The sequence below is a fragment of the Typopeltis vanoorti genome, chromosome 18, assembly GCF_054136105.1.
Source record: "Typopeltis vanoorti isolate ZY-2024b chromosome 18, IOZ_Tvanoo_1.0, whole genome shotgun sequence".
In the NCBI taxonomy this organism is placed as follows: Eukaryota; Metazoa; Arthropoda; class Arachnida; order Uropygi; family Thelyphonidae; genus Typopeltis; species Typopeltis vanoorti.
In genome coordinates this window covers 80,227,165-80,246,241 of record NC_143566.1, presented here as the reverse complement: position 1 = coordinate 80,246,241, position 19,077 = coordinate 80,227,165, and the positions used below count along the sequence as shown (strand labels likewise).

At 30.7% G+C, this 19,077-nt stretch overlaps 1 long non-coding RNA gene across 1 annotated transcript; it reads right to left on the bottom strand.

Annotated features, from left to right (window-relative positions):
* Nucleotides 1-1,655: 1,655 nt before the first annotated feature.
* Nucleotides 1,656-3,227, bottom strand: LOC150096838 (uncharacterized). Its single transcript, XR_016549853.1, has 2 exons — nt 3,020-3,227; nt 1,656-2,195 (listed from the first exon to the last, which is right to left on the bottom strand). It is a non-coding gene; the product is annotated as an uncharacterized LOC150096838 (long non-coding RNA).
* Nucleotides 3,228-19,077: the final 15,850 nt, after the last annotated feature.

Genomic DNA, 19,077 nt, shown 5'->3' with positions numbered 1-19,077 from the left:
ACAGCATTGCCATCTATTACCCTCCAAGGGTATTGATCACCGCATCTCACGGTCGACTATAAAATATATAAAATGAAATATAAAATAGTCTTTATAAAATAAAAAGTCCTTATATAGTCCTTATAAGGACTGGCTTAAAGGGGCGAAGCAAGAATGCTTTTCATCTTCCCCGTTATCTGTAGAGGACAGTGTAGGGATAAGGTGTTATTGAGCTATTAAAGCTCTGATCATGGCAGGAGGGTAACAGCAATAACCGAGCCTCAGTTAGAACTTCATTGGCTACAGCATTCCCATCCACCCTCCAAGGGTATTGGATTGAATGAATCAATCACCGCATCTCACGGTCGATTGATTCCATCCATAAAATAAAAAAATTTCTGAAGCATTATTTAGATATTTTGAGTTTGAAAAATTAGAGGGTGTTTTGGTAATCTCAGAATATCTTGCAAGCTTCTTCATTAACAAAAAAACAATCTTTTAAAATTTTATGAACTTTTTTAAAACGTTCATGTTTTATATACTTTATTTTAATATTTTTCTTATTTATGGAAAAAATATTTTCACTTAAAACTACCTGGATTACTACAAGTATGTAAACATCATTTATACTTATATCAAAATTCATGCGTAATATTCGGAAAAACAAACAAAATATAGATCTGTTGCTCGCGAGGTCTAATTCTATGCTCAATGTGTTTGCCTAGACTTCATGAATATACGTTTTTTTTTTTTTTTTAACGATCATTTCTCGAGAGTTTTAGGAATACACAATGTCTGCATAGTGTATCCCTAAAATTGGTTTTGAATATATCAGTTTAGAAAATCTTTATCAGGGTTCGGGATTTAGTAAAAATATTTTTTTAAAAAAAAAAAGGAATGAATTGCTAACCCCTGTTTTTATTCTTCATAGAGTAAGACCTATACATTTTTTTTTTTTTTGTGTGGAAATGGGTTGACAAAATGTTTCTGATGATGGCAAAAGAGAAGTGCGTTTTCGTCAGAGGGATAAAGGAAAGTCTACATTAGACACACCTTCCGCCATATTGCATTCCGTATCCTAACTAGTATTTTAAATCACCCTTCAATTAGCAATATGACTGTAGAATTCATATCACTAAGCTAAGGGATGTTTTACATTTTTATTTTATTATGGAATAAAACCCTAACTTTAACATTTTAGAAAATGAAAATTTAATATTTATTTAAATTAAATTAATATATATATTAACTTTATTACTAACTAAACTTTAGAGAATTTTTTTTAGAATTTTTATTATGGCTAGTGCAGTAAAAAATTGGCGAAACTCATTGCAGTGTACTTCAAAAAAACAGTTTTTATGATATTTTAAATACTATATGATATATTCATGTTTAAAGTGAAATCATTTTTATTTTGATTTATTTCAAACTATTTAACAAACACCATTTTTATTTTTATATATCGAACGATAGTATTTTAATTTTTGAAAAATGTCCGTAGGATGCAAAATGATTTTCATCTTTTTAATGCATATTAACTACTCAGTAAAGTTTTGAAAAGGTTATTCGGATATGGCTGGGTCAATAAAAAAAGAAAAAAGGTTGGAAACCGCTCAGCTAATTACATTCACTGGAAATTTTGTTGTTGTTTGATTCGTATTTAGGACAATGGCTGATTTCTTTTTTATCAGAATTTATTTTATTAATAGTAGAATTAGAACAACTCAGATAAGGTTAGCTTGGCACCTGCACAAGGATGACATGCGGAAAACAACGTTACTAGGAGTGATGCACATAAACAAAAAAGACACATCGCTAAGAATACATTTTTGCTAAAATTAACAAGTAGAAGAGGTAATAATTTTACTAAATGGTGTAGCAATACCAATGATGTAAACAAAGCCTAGAAATGCATTTCAAGAGGATTTTTAAGTTAAAAATTATATGTTTTTAAACATCCCTCTTTTTTATAGTAATAGTTAACTATTCTTTTTTTTTTTTTTTTTGTACATCGATGTATGGTTTGATATGATCTGACACTAGATGGCGGTAACTCTCCGATTTAGGCAAATGTAATGTAAATATCTTTGCGACTCACGTCCTCCTCAAGCATTCGATATACAGGTATTTTTACAATGTAGAATATTATAATATACACAAACAGAGGTGGATATGATATATTTTTGCGCATGCTTACTTGCTCATGTCCCGTTTATCTGAAAAGAGGAAACAATACATGATTATTAATGATTATCACAGGAATTTAGAATGGCATTTTTAATGTCAGTAGCATTTATTTCAATTAATTTTAGACATTTCATTTGTATAATGAAATATATATATATTTTTTAAAAGTTATTGTAAAAACTATATCGTGTGGTCATTAATAAACAAACCGTAAATTTACGATTATTTATTTTTATAAATAAAATACATAATTGAATAAAAAAAAATAAAAAATAATAACACAGTAACACAGCATTGCTAATAATGAGAACTGCACTAGTGCCATCTATAGGTTGAAAACGCGTGCTAATTCTGAAAATTAGAAAGAAATTCAACTCAACCAATTGTGAAATTAAATAAAATTATAATAAAAAAGTATAGTTTTTAGATACGCATCTGGGACAAGTGCACTATACCATAGCATATGCTTTCTATCAGAAAGTATTCTCTTTCAATAAGAGTGGATTTAAATGGATGGCTGCATTTCCAAGTAGTTTCCTCTATTTGGCTTTAACCACGCTACCGGCCAGGATGTATATATACGTCCAAGTTGTCATGGATGCGAAGTGCATATAAAAATTGTAATACCATTGATATTACATTGAAATAATAACTTCTTAAAAACACGAGGAATGCAAGCTTAAATTAGTTCTACAAGTATACAGATGAAAACAAATAATATAATAAACAAAAATAAAATTGGCAATGAGTTCATAGTAAATTATTTGTTAAGTTATTTTTCTATCTCTGCACTAGATGGCATCACTAAGTAAAGCTATTATAATTATCGGATCGTAAAACAAAATCAACTTACTGTTTTAAGATGAAATAAATACAACTTTAAACATCTCCCGTTTAATAATAATGATACTCCTCATCACCGTAGCCCTCGATGGGAAAGTCGTAATGATGGAAACGATAGTCGTAACGAGTGCTTTCTCCCGTCAAGTGTCCTTTATGATCTATATGAGCGATGTAATCTCCGATGCCAATGATTTCAGCGAAAGTGCTAGCAGACAACATCAGAAGAGTTAGAATAAAAACCTAGGATAAGAAACAAACAATATGGATAACTATTTTGTTATTGTAAACAACCTGAATTCAGCAGTGACATCTAGTGAGCACTTTAGTTAAATATTATCCAAATCCTCATAATACAGCAAATTGTAGTTAAATGTTATTTCTAAATAATAAATAATATTCTAAATAATATTCTATTTTATTTATATTTGTAATAATTATATTTCTAAATAATAAGTCATAGAGATTAATATGTTATTATATATGAAAGATATTTAAACAGCCTTAGGTGTGACTACGAAAACACAAAATTTGCATAATATTACAAGGAACATTATTTTCTTCGAAGATAATACTTTGGTTAGTGGCCTAAAGCTATGAACCTTTTCGTATGCAGGACCGCTTATTATATTCTTGGTCATTTCATCTAATGATCTTTTTTTATATTATTGGGATATTTCATCATGGTAGCAGCCTAAGAAATAATCATTGTGATTGTAATTTTAATGAAATAGTTTAGTAGTATGATGCTGACGATGCACACCATCATAATGGCATCAGAGACAAAGCCAGACTTTGATAGATAACAGTTCTTTATCTAGGTTTACTGTTGTCTTACAATAACAAGTGTTTATCGGGTTTCACTGAAGCATGTGAACCATATTTATATTTTATCCTCTGTAATCAAAGAAAGGAAAGTGGGGTATGTTTATTTTTCTTCTAGTTCATAGATTTAGGAATTTTCTTCATAGGTTTGTCAATGATAAGTTGGTCGGAATATTTTTTTATGTTGAGTTTTTATGATGTTGTTAAAATATATCGTTGAACGGTAGCAGACAGAGAATGGACTGTGAGAATGTGAGTGTTTTCTGTAAAAGGTGCCTTTTTTTTTTTACTTCAGGTTTTAGGAAAGATGGAACGAGGTTATTTTTTAGCATAGGAGATAATTTCATACGGAGAGAGAAACTGGTTTGTTTACAAAAAAATAATAAAAAAAAATAATATATATATATATATATGGTATCCTAAACATGTAGCCAGATGACCAGAAAAATCATTTTATATCTAAAACCTCAAGTTAGATTTCAATATTTTGCTTAAAGCTCTAGTCTCGAATGTTTTCATGAGAAGACCATCTAGGTAGAGAGTGTATAAGCATAATGACTCGTATTAGACTTGGCTTCCCACTATTTTGGAGTACAGCCATGATTAAATATAAGATATCCCAAGATAAGGACTGGTCAAAACGCAGCAATATGATTAGCAAAATCAAAATCAGTTGTTACAAAATATTTAAATGAGTTTATATATTTTGGAATTAAATTTTTTATTAATTAATTAATTAATTATCATATGATGATGCAGCGGCGTGAGTTCCCTTTACGGGAATGCACGACACCATCTCAGTCCACCCGAATTTTATCCGATCTCCGGAACCGGCATAGCTGACGAATCTGACCTATGGCTGGGTCAGTATTCCTGACTGTAATCCGTGTGTGTTCACGGGACCGGTGTGCCTGCCTACAGAATGAAAACCTCCAGATAAACTGGTGAGAGGAAATCCCTGTTGTCCACGCCCAAGACTGGCTAACTTGGCTATGGCTGAGGAAGATCCTTGAACTCCTCATCGTCGATGGGAATCGAACCTAGGACACTCCTTCCCCAGGCATATGGTTGCGAAGCGAATAGCCACTAGGTTATATTTTATTAACCATAAAGCATCTACGTACAATCCAAATAAATATATATACATTTGTACATAGAATGTGCTTATTCTAATTGGCATTTTGATTTACATTTCTTGATCTTAATAATAATATAATAATACGCACATATACATATATTCCTATTACTATTTTACATATAATACGTCTTCTATGCGTATGACTATTTTACTTATAATACATAATTATTCTTTCGGAGACACTTCTTTATAGCCCTTTGTTATGTTTGACTTACACTTTTACATTTGGGCTGTAAACATTTTGGATTGTACATTATACATTTACAGTATAATGTACATTTTGGATTGTACATTATACATATGCAGTTTGGATTATGCATTATTAACTTATCATGAAGTGTTAAGCGCTATTTACATATACCATATTTATACATACACATGTAGTTATTTTACATATCATAAATATTCTTAACATATAATTACTAAAACTTGTTTTTGCATATCATTACATGATTTATTGCTTCATTATTATCATTTTCAGATTGCAAATGTCTATATACATATGTAGTATTTGTTTTAACATAGAAAGAGAGGGTTACATTTTGGCAGATATTTGAGTTACCCACCGGATCAACAAAATGTCATTAAGTTCTTCCACTATATAAACTGTCATTGACATTTTTGGATACATAAAAATAAACTACAACCTCTATAATTGACAAATATTATGCACAGAACTACAACTAATCATAGCATAAAGCAATTACTGTACAAATGGTTATACAGCTTAATGAAAAAGTTTACAATATGCTTTTCTTTCGCTTATGTATATTTATTTTATCGTGTATATGTGTGTTTTATGTTTCTTTTTTAAATTTATGGTGGGTCCTTTATTTCTATGATTTGCAGTTGTCTTTCGAATTCTGAGATGAGACCTACTTGCTGCCATTGGTGTTTTGTTATTTTGTTTCTGTTTATGGTATCTGTGATTGTTTCTTTTAATATGTTGTTTATTTTCCTGAGTATGTCTGGTCCTGTTTCCCTTCCGTAAATTTTGTCGCATCTGTATGTCCAAATCGGGTACATGGTTGTTATAATAATGATTGCTTTAGTTGTGTTAATGTTTCCTTCGTTTAACCAGTATAATGTGTGTTCTGTAAGGGGTTGTTTGTGTTTTATGAATGTTTGAACCGTGTTCCATATTCGGGAGGTGTGAGGACAGTACATCATTAAGTGGTAAAGTGTTTCTGGTTGGGGGCAAAAATGACATCTGGCGGGGCCTTGAAGAGGGATCTCTTTCGCTGTGCACCATATTTTGGTGGGCAAACAAGCGTGGTGTACTTTGTAGTAGAAGGTTTTTAATTTGGGGTTTATGGGCAGATTGAAAGCTTTTTTAAGTGCCTTTGATAGTCTTAATGTCCCTCTTTCAATCTCCCGGTGTTGTGGTGGTGGTATAACTGTGCGCGTGAGTTTGATGTGTGCTGCTTTAGGTCTCATCTTCAAGAATTCGTTTATTCCTATGTATTTGTTAATGAAGTTGTAACCTTCCGCAATCTCGTGGAACATTCTTGGTGTTTTGCCACTCGAACGCCGCGAGCACTATTTTTTTTTATTATTATTTAAACAATAGAACAAACATGTCTTTAATGTCTATAATTTCAAGTTTTAATTTTTGGATGGCAGTTTTGAAGTGATGATCAGAGTTTTTCCTAGATTTGATTTTAAGGCTATTGCTAAATGTTTTGGTCAAATGATAGGTGAGACAAGTACTGTAATGTCATGCAATCGCTCTCGAGGATATGTTCTGTTTCTGTATTTTCAGCGATTTCGTTAAGGACCTATTTTAACGATTTTACCAAAAATTAATGATTTTGTTATTTTATGGAGAAAAATAGCTACGCTTTATCAACACAAACACTGGCGTTTCCAATCCCTCTGTTACAAAATATCACAGAACATCAAATCTCTTCTCCTTTCACTCTTTCAAATTTCTAATCTAATTTTAATCCAACTTTAATGATATAAATATACATATAAATCAATGAAAAGATTGAGTTATATTCAATATTTTTTTCATCTTATTAGTGATTCTTTATAGTGCGTTAAACTGTTATCTTTCTGATCTATTAAAGACCCAACCTGGGCTTGGCTCCGTTGGACTTCTATATCGCCTATAAGTCATTTCCGACACAGAAAATACAGGTCAAGAGGTATCCGAACGTCCCTCCGATCTCTTTTAACGTATATCTATCACAGCCATTAAAATTTAGCTGTCTTAAATATAACTAATCTGATTTTTAACCATTCAGTAGTTATATAAATAAGTCATTTTATGTTTTGGTGTATCCACCGAAAGGTTGGAAGCTTATAATATATTACAGCCCGTCAACAGTTGAGAGAACCGTAACTGGCAGAGTGCCAAGAAGAGTTAATTCATGTAGAAGGGGAGAAAGGATTGAGTGGTGTACGATTCGTCACCAACGCGCAAAATCACGAGCTTTCTTGCTGTCGCTGTACTAGCTTGATTATTGTCATCGCTTTTTTTTTTTTTTGACTGATTTTTCTCGAATTTATTTGTATGATAGATCCAATACCATCAACAAGTTCTGATGTTAAACCTTTCAGTAGCGCTTGTAAAAGAATATCACAATGTGTTGAAAAAGGATCGCTAGAAGGCAGTAGTCTCCTTGTTCCAATTTTTAAGTGAAATTACGGGCGTATCGGAGTATCGAGTGTTAAAAGAATTCGTCGGGGAACTGATGGTGAAGATTAGCTAAAATTTAAATCTTCTAAAAGAGCCAAAGGAACCATAGAAAACGTAACTTGGAATGATTTTGATGTAGACGTTATAAGAATAACTATTCATGAATTTTAGAGGTCGAGATTTATTTTTATATAATTTTTTATTTTATATATTTTATATAATTATTTTTTATACAAAACTTTTTAAGAATAAATTTCGCTTATAATATATTTTTTTTATTTTATACCTTTCTTAAAGGTATTACCATTCGTAATACCTTTCCAAGTGTTATACAAGCAAAATAGTTAACACATTAAAAACTAGAATGTTCATAAAAGAAAAGTTAATTTTCTGACGTGTAATAATTAAACAAACTCATCCCACGCGACGGATTGATTACCCTGTCATTGAAATGGATTCGCCTTCTTCTGCCATGCGCAGAAATGTCGAGGGTTCTCTCATCTGTGGTTGAACTATAATTCTATGAGTACACTAAGGGTGATTACATAATCCGATGACTCTGCTCAAATAATCAAACATTTTTGAAGCCACTTCAGACATTCAATAAGCAATTGGTGGAGATTTCACACCGGACGATGAAAATCATCTCTCACCTAACAAATTATTCTAGTTTCATGGATTTCATTGAAATTTTGTATCTGAAATCCTTACAAAAAATAGTAGTGTATCTGAAAAAATAATTATTTGTCTTTTCTTAGTTAAGAAATGTGCAATATTATTTTCTTTGATTCAAATATTTAGTTGTTTTTGTTTTTTTCATCGTTTAACTTTTTCACGTTTGTAACAAATATTCTATTTTCATTGTGATCACTTTTCCAATATTCATGCTATTCCGGTTAATTATATTTCGTTGAATCGACGCATATTTGCATTATATTTTTATACAGAAATATTGTACGCCCACACTTCATAGAACCGAACCTGGCAATGTGCCAAAAATAGTCAATTCATGCTGAGGGGGAAGAAAAAAATAAAGGATGTACGAATTGGACAACAACACGCGAAATCACGTGCTTTATACGTAAATTTTCCAACTGTTGTACAAGTAAAATAGTTACCACTTTAAGAACTAAAATTTTCAAAAAAGAAAAGCTAATTTTCCGAAGTATGATAATAAACACTCATCCCACTAAACGCATTGATTGCTCCAGTATCGGAATGGATTCTCCTTCATCTGATATGCGCAGAAGTGTCGAGGGGTCTCGCGTCTGTGGGCATACAGTGATATGTTGCAACGTATATTACTATGTTACTATGCATCGGCCGAATATCATATGATATATTATATTACCAAATATTACCAAAATGGTATCAACAACAACATAACATTAACAGCTATATTATTATCAAAATAATATTAACAGCTATATTACCAAAATGGTATCAACAACATAATATAATATTAACAGCCATAATACCATTAATAAACTCTCCATATGAATCAATCACCTGATCCTCCAAATAGGATTCTCAGTAGATTGAAATATTTAATCTTTTAAATTCAAATAATGGTGTTAGAATTAATATACCATTAAAATAATAACTTTTAAATTAAATCTAATTTTTTAAAACTATTTCCACAAGATGAAAAAGAGTAAGTATTATTTATAAGTTTTATATATTAGATTGGATATTTTTTATTTTAATTCGAAGTTTTCATTTAATGATTGTAATAATAGATGTTTTAAAATATTAGATGGATAGATTATAATAAAATATTAGATGGATAGATTATAATAAAATATAATATATACGAGATAAAAATTAATAGATTAAACTTATTGTAAAAATTATAATTTCCTGATGGAAAAACTTAATAGAAATAATCAAATTAAATTATATTCCTGTACATGTAAAAATAGCTACGAGTAATAATATACAACTTAATACTGGCTGCATAAGTCAACGTACCTTTGTTCCCACCATCGTGCTATGCAGTTGTAATATCCTTAACGTTTCTCTTGCAGTAAATGTCTATAGCCTGACGGAAAATGTTTATATAGGTAAACCACGTGACACACTTCGCCTGGCTGATTGCTCTTTCGTTCATCATTTTTGTCTGTCGGACGTGTTGTTCGATGCGTGACGCAGAGGCCCTTAATATCAAAATAATGTTTTTGCTTTCACTCCTGTTAGCGTTTTACTTTCTGTATTTGTGTCGGAAGTTTTCCATACTGTCCTTGCAGGATAAATGAGGCGGTGCATTAGCCAGTATACGTTGTTACAAACCCCTAAGATAACCTCAATAGGAAATGAATACAGACAGCATTATCTCACTGTTGTATGAATCTATTCGGTCGCATTAATCCAAAGAGATTAATCGGTCATTTCAATTGAATTGTACGCAGCACTTTCTTAAAGGTTAATTAGGCTTTCTAAGAACAGATATCTCCAATGAATGCGACATAGTTTCAAACTACGCCTGTCAAACTTGTATGTATAATTAAACCTAACTATGCAGTTCAAATATCAACTTTAAACTCAACAGTAAAAAGAAAGTAACACTAAGAAACTGACACGTACTACACTGTCAGTATGTTAGTACGTGTCCGCTCTTTACTGCTTCCATATTACACTTTTATTTATAATTAAATTTTATTGGTGTTCAATAAGAGTTGACGATTAAATGTGAAATACTTACCAAACTATAAAATACTATAAATAGTTTACTTACTTTTAAAGTTCCCATCAGTTTTCTATAAATTATTTGAACACTTCTCATTACAAACTTAATTGCCATCACTAAATACATCATTAATTTAAACGATCAATTGAAGCCAAGCACAGATTACTACTCTCCCACAATGCACCGTTCCAAACATTTATTTATTTTCATGGGTGTATCATTTTATTTACATTACTGTTATTGGTATTTTCTTTATATTAATACAATAAATCTGCAGCATTAATATGAGCAGAAAATATATTCATTATAATTATATTGATATAATAAACGAAGACAAAATGTTATTGTTGTTTTTCTGAGACCAAACATTTAGCCAACTATTTCTGCTAATTAGAAGCTCGAAATAGACTGGAAATGTAATCTTTAGCCTACTCGCGATATTAATAATGATGGATATAGGCCAGTGTTTCTCAAACTTCAGATATCCACGTACCCCTTGTTGAATTTTCATTATTACCAAGTACCCCTAATTAATTAATGAATTAAGTAAAAAAATAAATTCATTAATTAATTAAAAATAAACCAATTAAATAAATAAATAATTAAAATTAGTAAATTAATTAAAATGTTAATTAAAATTAAATATCTATTTTTTTGAATTTATATTTTCATGTAAACAAAAAATGATTTATTTTTAAATTTTGGTTTTCTAGAGATGTCAGACGACACACTCTTATCAATTTCATTTGATCCAGATGCAATATCAACGTTTTCTTGTTGCTTACAGCTACTTGTATTTGATATATTGCTCTCTTTTCGGGATTTTATAAATCCAATCTTTAACCAATGATCCATACGTAAGAATTTGAAAGCTAAAAAAAAATACTGTATTTACTCGAATATAACTCTAACTTTTTCCCCAAAATTAAAGCTAAAAAATCGTGTTGCGAGATACGTGCTGGAATTTTCGGAAACTAAAGTTTTCAGAAAAAAAACTGGAAATGGTGCGACTTACCAAGAATCTCCCGCTCGCTATCACTACTTTTGGCATCACTACTTTTGCGATGTACACAAAGAACAGTTTCTTTGTGTTTGAATTACTCGAAGCAACTATGGCAGTATATGTTGAATGTCAACATTAACTGAATCATGTCGTTAAAGTGCGAAAAAAAAAAGATTATTTCTAACTTTAACTAGTCAGTGTTTACATGAACAGGAAGTATATGATGAAAAAACCCGTTAAAATAACTTAACCTCACCTAGCCTTTCAGAAAATCATACGTATTTCAATAAAGTTTATGATTAAAACCTCCTTATAGCCACATATGACGTGTAAAAATTGCTACCAAACGTTACACAAACAAGATATAACTTGTCGATAGTAAATTGCATACATATATACAATTGCCTAATGCGTACGCATTAGGCAATCTTTGTGTTTGAGATAAAATATTTACATATTAATCCTCCTCTTTTACCTATACGGTGTGGAGGTTTTTATTCTTGTAACCGTAACTCGAGGATAAGGTTGTTAGCCCTATGTCTGTAGATGGATGTCTTGCAAGAATGAAAACCTCGACACCGTAAAGGTAAAAGAATTGAATTAATCAACATTAGGGGTTTGCCTGTTCTGGGGGACGAGAAATCCACTTTTCCGGGTGAAAAAAACCCTACCCTATGAGACCGGCTAACTCACCTTTAGTCGAAAGAGATCTGATAAAGGTTCCTCACGTCTTGGACGAGAATCGAACCCAGGTCTTTCCTACCAAAGGGCTATAACGACTGAGCGACAGAGGCTCTTGAGATGAAATTCGAACTTTATCTAACGAGCGAAGTTTTATTTTTCAACTTTAACTGAAAGGTACAGACAATGTAAACATTACCTGGTGAATATGCAGATTAACGAAAATTCGCACATTAACGGTAGCACACACACACACACACACATATAACCAACTCTCATCTTCGGATAAGTTTCACACCAGCTTCAAGAATGCATAACGATACATTATACTCAGCTAGAGGAAATTCTGCTTATGTATTAATATGTATTAATATAATGTGCATATAAATAGCAGCGAAGTGCAGAATTTATAATAACGAGAAATATGATTTTAGAACAATTTTCTTTGCGCATGTGTACATTAGATACTGCAAGATGCAGTATGTGTACATATTACGTATATAAAGAGAGTATTATATGTGCATAATGAAATTTTAATGATCACTTTGAACACAACAATAAAAATAATAATAATTTTTTAATTTTTTTTAATTTTTTATTTATTTTATTTTATTTTATTTTTCATTTATTTATTTTTATTTATTTATTTTTATTTATTTATTTATTATTTATTTTATTATTTTTTATTTTTTTATTTATTTTTATTATTTTTTATTGCTAAAATATTTAGCAATAATAATAATAATAATAATAATAATATAACCTTTCACCGCCAGGTGCTGTCATGGCAATCCTGTTCTGTATGATGCTCACTAGAACTGGAATAAAAACGTGTATCGATCTCGTTAAGTACTTAAATTCCAAATAATATTATAATATTTTCATAGCAACGAATTCAAAACATAATCAGTATTTCCAAAAAAAAAAAATCACCTTTTACAGCCGAAATGTATGATTCTATACTTAAAAACTAAATAATATCTATGAAATACAATTTAGATACTTCGCTGCATCAGTTACTTTTCAAATAAAAAGCGATATTAATTTTGGTATCGATTTGTTTATTTCAATGTTATTAATTTCACCTTATTTAACATTCCTGTGGATATTTCATTTTACACTTCGTTTTCGATGAATCATTTTATTCAAGTTTCGTTAACATTCGACACTCGTTAAGGAAATTGCCATGTTCTGAATTTTATTTTATTTTATTGCATTGTATTTCTATGTATTTCTATATTGCGATATAAGACATTGCATTATCGAAATGCAGTTATTTTAATTCAATATTTATTTATTTATTTATTTCGATTATTATTTATTTGACTCTATTTCAGTATTCAACATTTTTTTTTTTGTTTACTCATATTTAAATAAATTTTGTTTTAAATTTATTTTGATTTTCCGTTATTTTAATATAATCTCATTTACTAAAATTGAATCAGATAAAAAAATAAACTAATAAAATTCAGAAAAGAATACTTTTTTTATTAACAATTTTTGATAGTTAAATTTTAATGTACTAACTTTATTCGTTGCATACTATTGGACAATATTTATGTTTGGAATTCTGAGGAAAATATCCTTACTGGCCTAAGAGCTACACTGGTTCCGAAGGAAACTGTTACCGTGGTAACTGTTTATGCGTAGAAGGAAGGCACAGATTCCATGCCTAATATGTCTAACTCTTTAACAGGCAAATAATTAGGGAATGACAGTGAGCCAAAAGGGGATTTTCCAGAAGAATAAATCAACAAAATTCCGAACAAAACATTCCGTCAACAACACAACCATAGAACAAAACAAAGGAAACATAATTTCCTTTAAACAACAACAATAATAATAATAATTTTTAATAGTAATAGTAATTTATTGATTGCTAAAATATTTACACATACAATAAACATCTTCAGTGACATTGCACCTTATAATTTTACAGAATTCAGCACTAAGGGCTGCAATTCCTACATTGGATTTCAATTAAAATTTTTAATAATACCTTTTTTGCCTTTATGTTATACAACACATGTTCTTCTAATATTAACAATGAAGATTATACAGAATTATTTGTATAAAAAATAATAATATATAGATAGATAGATAGATTTTTTAAAACTGTAATAACATATTATATATCATCATACAGAGTATTTACATATGTACAATAAATTATACTATTATATTTTCTGTTCAGTACAAATGTAGAGTACAGTGATTTTTTGAAAATATAAATGTACATAATTTTTTTTTAATATCAGTATCTTCATTCTTTGATTATAAAGATTACGTGTAGATGTATGAGGCATACACATACTTCGAAGCTTGGGTTAGCTTTTATGAAGAGAGTGGGATTAACCTTCACTATTTATGTTGCTGTTGCTGTTTATGGATGGGATGTTGGCATTGGATGCTGGTGATTTGTGATGTGTATATTAGTGTTAATGATATCTTAACTTTGTTGGTATATTTTCCAGAGTTCGTGTTTAAATTCATCTATGTTATATAATAATAATAATAATTTTTTTTTGTTATTATTATTTTGAATTTTGACAGAAGTATAGTGTAAAATAAAGTCGGAATGTAGGAACATATGAACTCCATAAGACTACCATCATGAAAATCTTTACATAAATCTAGGCTAAAACAGCTCATCTTAGGCAAATGCTGTGATTAAAACCATCACGACCAACAGTAGAAAGGAAACAAATCAGCTCCTGTACAGCACAGCCTATATCATTATAGTGAAGTTTAGTTGCAAACCGTAAGATCCAAAGCAGAGGATGAAGCAATCTGCACCATGCAAAATCCGGTCGGAACGAAAAGTCAACAAACTTCGAGCTAATCTGAGCAATTTAAAGACTTTTACAGAAGAACGGCTGTAAAATAATAATATCAAAAACAAACTGATGAACACATATAATTTGGCCAACAAAACAATTGCTGAAGTTACCGAAGAGCTGAAACAAAGAATTACAGCGACTGCACAGAAAATTAAAAGATATGAAGCAAGAATAAACCAATATGTACAAAATATGTAATTTCGATAGAACCAACGTCAGTTCTTTTAGTCTCTACAGAGAAATACAAATCCAAGCAATCATTCACCAGAAAAAGAAGAAACACTCAACTTTTGGAAGACAATCTCTGGGATAATCCTATTGAACACAATAAAGATATCTCTTGGATTAAGGAAATAAAATCAGAAATGAAACAAAAACAAATGCAAAATGCCATTATCACTAAAGAAATGGTCAGTGCACAAGAGAGAAAATTAAAAAACTGGAATGCATCTGGCAAAGATAAACTACATGGATTTTGGTTAAAACATCTAACCAGCCTATATGATCGAATGGCAGAACAATTTAATTATTTGTTGCAGTCAGGCTCAATGGAGGACTGGATGATATCTCGACGCACTTTTCTCTTCATGAAAGATAAGGATAAGGGTGAGGACCCAAGGAACTATCGTCCAATAACATGCCTACCAACTAAGCTTAAGCTGTTCACTGCAATCATAGCAAATTCCGTATACCACTATTTATCAGATAATCAGATTCATCCGATTGAACAAAAAGGCAAATTTCGAAACCAAAAGGAACAAAAGACCAGATTCTTATTAATAAAACGATCTTCAGAAATTCAGATACAATTGTTATCGGTGCATTTGGTGCAGTTTAAAAGAAGCTATCGAACTATTTACAAGAATTAAACATCAATGAAGTGACCCTATGTGATCTACAAAAAAACGGCATTACTTGAAACAGTCCATATTTTACGACGCAGCCTGGATTAGGTCTTATATAACAACAATATTTAATTATTAAAATAAATAAAAGTGCATATTAGTTATATTTTATTCATTTAAAATGATTGAAAAAAAATTTCAGTCATTTCTGAATTCTATTCCAGAAAATTACTTGCTATAAAGAAATGATGTAGATCAAGATTAAGTAAGATTATGTGATTTTTTTATTCATTTTTTTTATTGTTTTGGTTTCTCTTGCATAATTAAGTCATAAAGAATAAATGTTCTCTTGCATACCGGAAATGCATCAAGAATGCACCAAGTTAGTGAATGTCGTAACAATGGCTTTTTCAACTGGCGCCCTCTTTATTATTATTTATTTTTCTTTTCGCAAACAATTCAAAAGTGCCTATCTTCAGTGAAGCATGAAAACCTCTTGGAATAGTAGGCCATTATGCGTTCCAATTGTGATCAAACATTGTCCAGGACGTATCGAAATTTTTTGAAATTCCTTTTGTCTCCTCCCATCTTTCTTCTGTTATTTTTATTGTCCATAGTAAAGAGTCGAAACTAGACCGAATATCGGATTGACAATACATTTTGTTTCAAACCCAGAGACACTATTCCTTTGTTTATGTGCAGAGGAATTGTTGAGGCATAACATTTACGACTTGAAAGCAAAAGGGAACGCAAACACACAGACGGACTTTGTAACCTAAAAAAAAATTTTTTTAAAAAATGTGAGGTGTCAACTGTTTGTTTGTACCTGTCAAGGCTGAAAGGCATTGAGGACAAAATGTGATAGCTTTGTTTCCGGAGGCAAAAGGTGAAAAAAAATTGCTTGTAAAGTTTGCTATATCAAATAATTAGATACAACAATGATATATATTTCTTCTATCTTTCCTTTGTTATTTGTATTTCTTTTTTCGTTCTTTTTTTCCATGTCAATAATCTCATATCTTCTATGTTCCTGATAACGTGATTGGAGTAGTTAAGATATCCTGACGTTTCCCAAATAGTTCTGCATTATGGTCTGTGTTTCCTTACAATTGTAGGGTTGGTGTTCAGCAACGTGCTAATCCCGTCTGTTCGCTAAAATTGCTCATTTTTTTTCTTCTCTCCAAGAGTACAAAGACACAGTAAAGGAAATGGAGTAAACAAGGAAAGTTGGCAGATAATGGTGTGCGATATTATTCTCTTGGCGTTGATAGAATTGTGTTATAAACGACTCTATCTTTTAAACAAACTTATTCGCATTATTCTAATGCAGGAGTTTCGTTCATTATCAACATTTACTTCACTCGGTAATCACGATAGCGTTAGTTTTCCTAATGTTCGCTTTTATGGCCACTTTCAACTGGAAGGAATGCTTGGTGTTTATCTGCGGGTTCACGGAAGTGTAGTAAGGAAATGAATCTATAGTTCATTTAGGAGATACGGTAGAGGAAAGAAAATTGGCTGTCTTTTAAAATGATAAGAAAGAGTACGGTGAACAATGAAGAAAATGACATTTTTGGGTGTGAAATATTTTTAGATTTAGGAAACTAATTTATAAGTCAGGAAAAGCAGTTTGAGAATATCGCACGTCTTATCTCTATCTCTATCTATCTATCTATCTCTTCTTCCATCACTGAAACTGCACAAACCCTCATGTATCTCCTCCGTCGGAAACTAAAAATCAGGCTTTCACTGGAATTTGAGTACTTCAAAGAAACAAGAACTGTCGCGAAATTCATACAGGAATTTCGTGAAATCCCTCTGGTACCCTCTTCTTGATTGACGACGACAATACGCTTCATCTGAAATATAACTCAGACTGAAACTGAACTGTAAATTTTTAATTCATTTATTGCATTCTCTATTGTATACCCGAAAGGAAAATGTTTCTTTCTCTGTAATATATATACTTATATACTTATAATATGTAAGTAGTCCTTGTTACCTATCTTCTAATGTATATTTTAACAAGTTAAATAAATAAAAATAATAATAAAATATCTCTTCTTTCTTTTATCGATCTTTATATTTCGCCTTTCATATTGCTTTATTTTTCTTTCGTTTTATTTTACTTTCTGTAACTCTTGTTTCTTATGTTTACTACAGTATTTTTTCATCTCTCTCTCTCCTTGTTTTCTTAGTCTGTTGTTCATCTCTTTCTCTCAATCTCTCTCTCTTTATTTCTCACTTTCCATTCTTGTTTCCTTTTCTTTCGATTTATTCTTTCTCTCCCTTTCTCCAATTGCGTTTTTCTTATTTATAATTTTGTTTTCTTTTTTTTTTCTTTCTTTCTTTTTGTTATATTAATCATTTACTTACTCTTTCTTTCTATATCTATTAATCTTTTTCCCTTCTTTCTATCTATCAGTCTAACGTTTCTTTTTATGTCCATATTTTTCTTTAACATACCCCTCCCTTGATCTTTTTTTCTCCATTTTTCCATTTATTCTATTATATAGTGAAACCTGTGGAGTATTCATAACTAAACATTCATTCACACGTAAACCACAATAATTAAATTTTTAATACGTAAATATTTCATCCCAAGTATCTTAAAACATCATCAGTACAGTTAATTCAAACAATACTAGGAATAACATATAGTTTAGGCCGCATGCTTACAATGGAATCCCACTATGCGTGCAGTAGAGTGTTATCGAATTAAATTAAAATATATCTGACAAAATCGGATATAATTAGAATTAAATTTAATTAAAAATAACATACATAAAGTTATTTTATACAATTGAGGATCACAATTTCCCAGACTTTAGGGATAATAAGAATCATTACCGTGAAAATTGGGTCTGTGACGTAGGGCTTCAGCTCTTTCTTTATATAAACGCCCCCGTTTATATAAAGATCTATCTAGAAATTTGGTGTTTTTTCATTGGATGGTGGGATTCCATTGTAAGCATGCGCTCTAACTGTATGTTATTCCTAATATTGCTTGTAATAACTGTACTGATGATGCCCTAAGATACTTAGGACGAAATATTTACTTATTAAGAATTTAATTACTGTGATTTACGTGTGAATGTTTAGTCATTTTTCCATTTATTTAGACTATAAATGAAATGTCCTTTTCATCCACCTGACAATTTCTCCCTCCCTCTCTCCGCTCTCATTTTCTCTTTCTTTCCTGAATAGCAAGTTACACAGCTACTCTTTTTTGAACACTTATTCCCCCGTATGTTGTATGGTTCCACGAAAGAGGATGTTGTGTAGTTTAACATTAGTGATGCCAATCATTCATTAGGAAGCGTAAAATTTCAGCTATCAGTTGCATGCGAAATCCCACAAGAAAAACATTTCCTTAAATTGCTGCCTGTTAAATGCGCAAATTTACAGT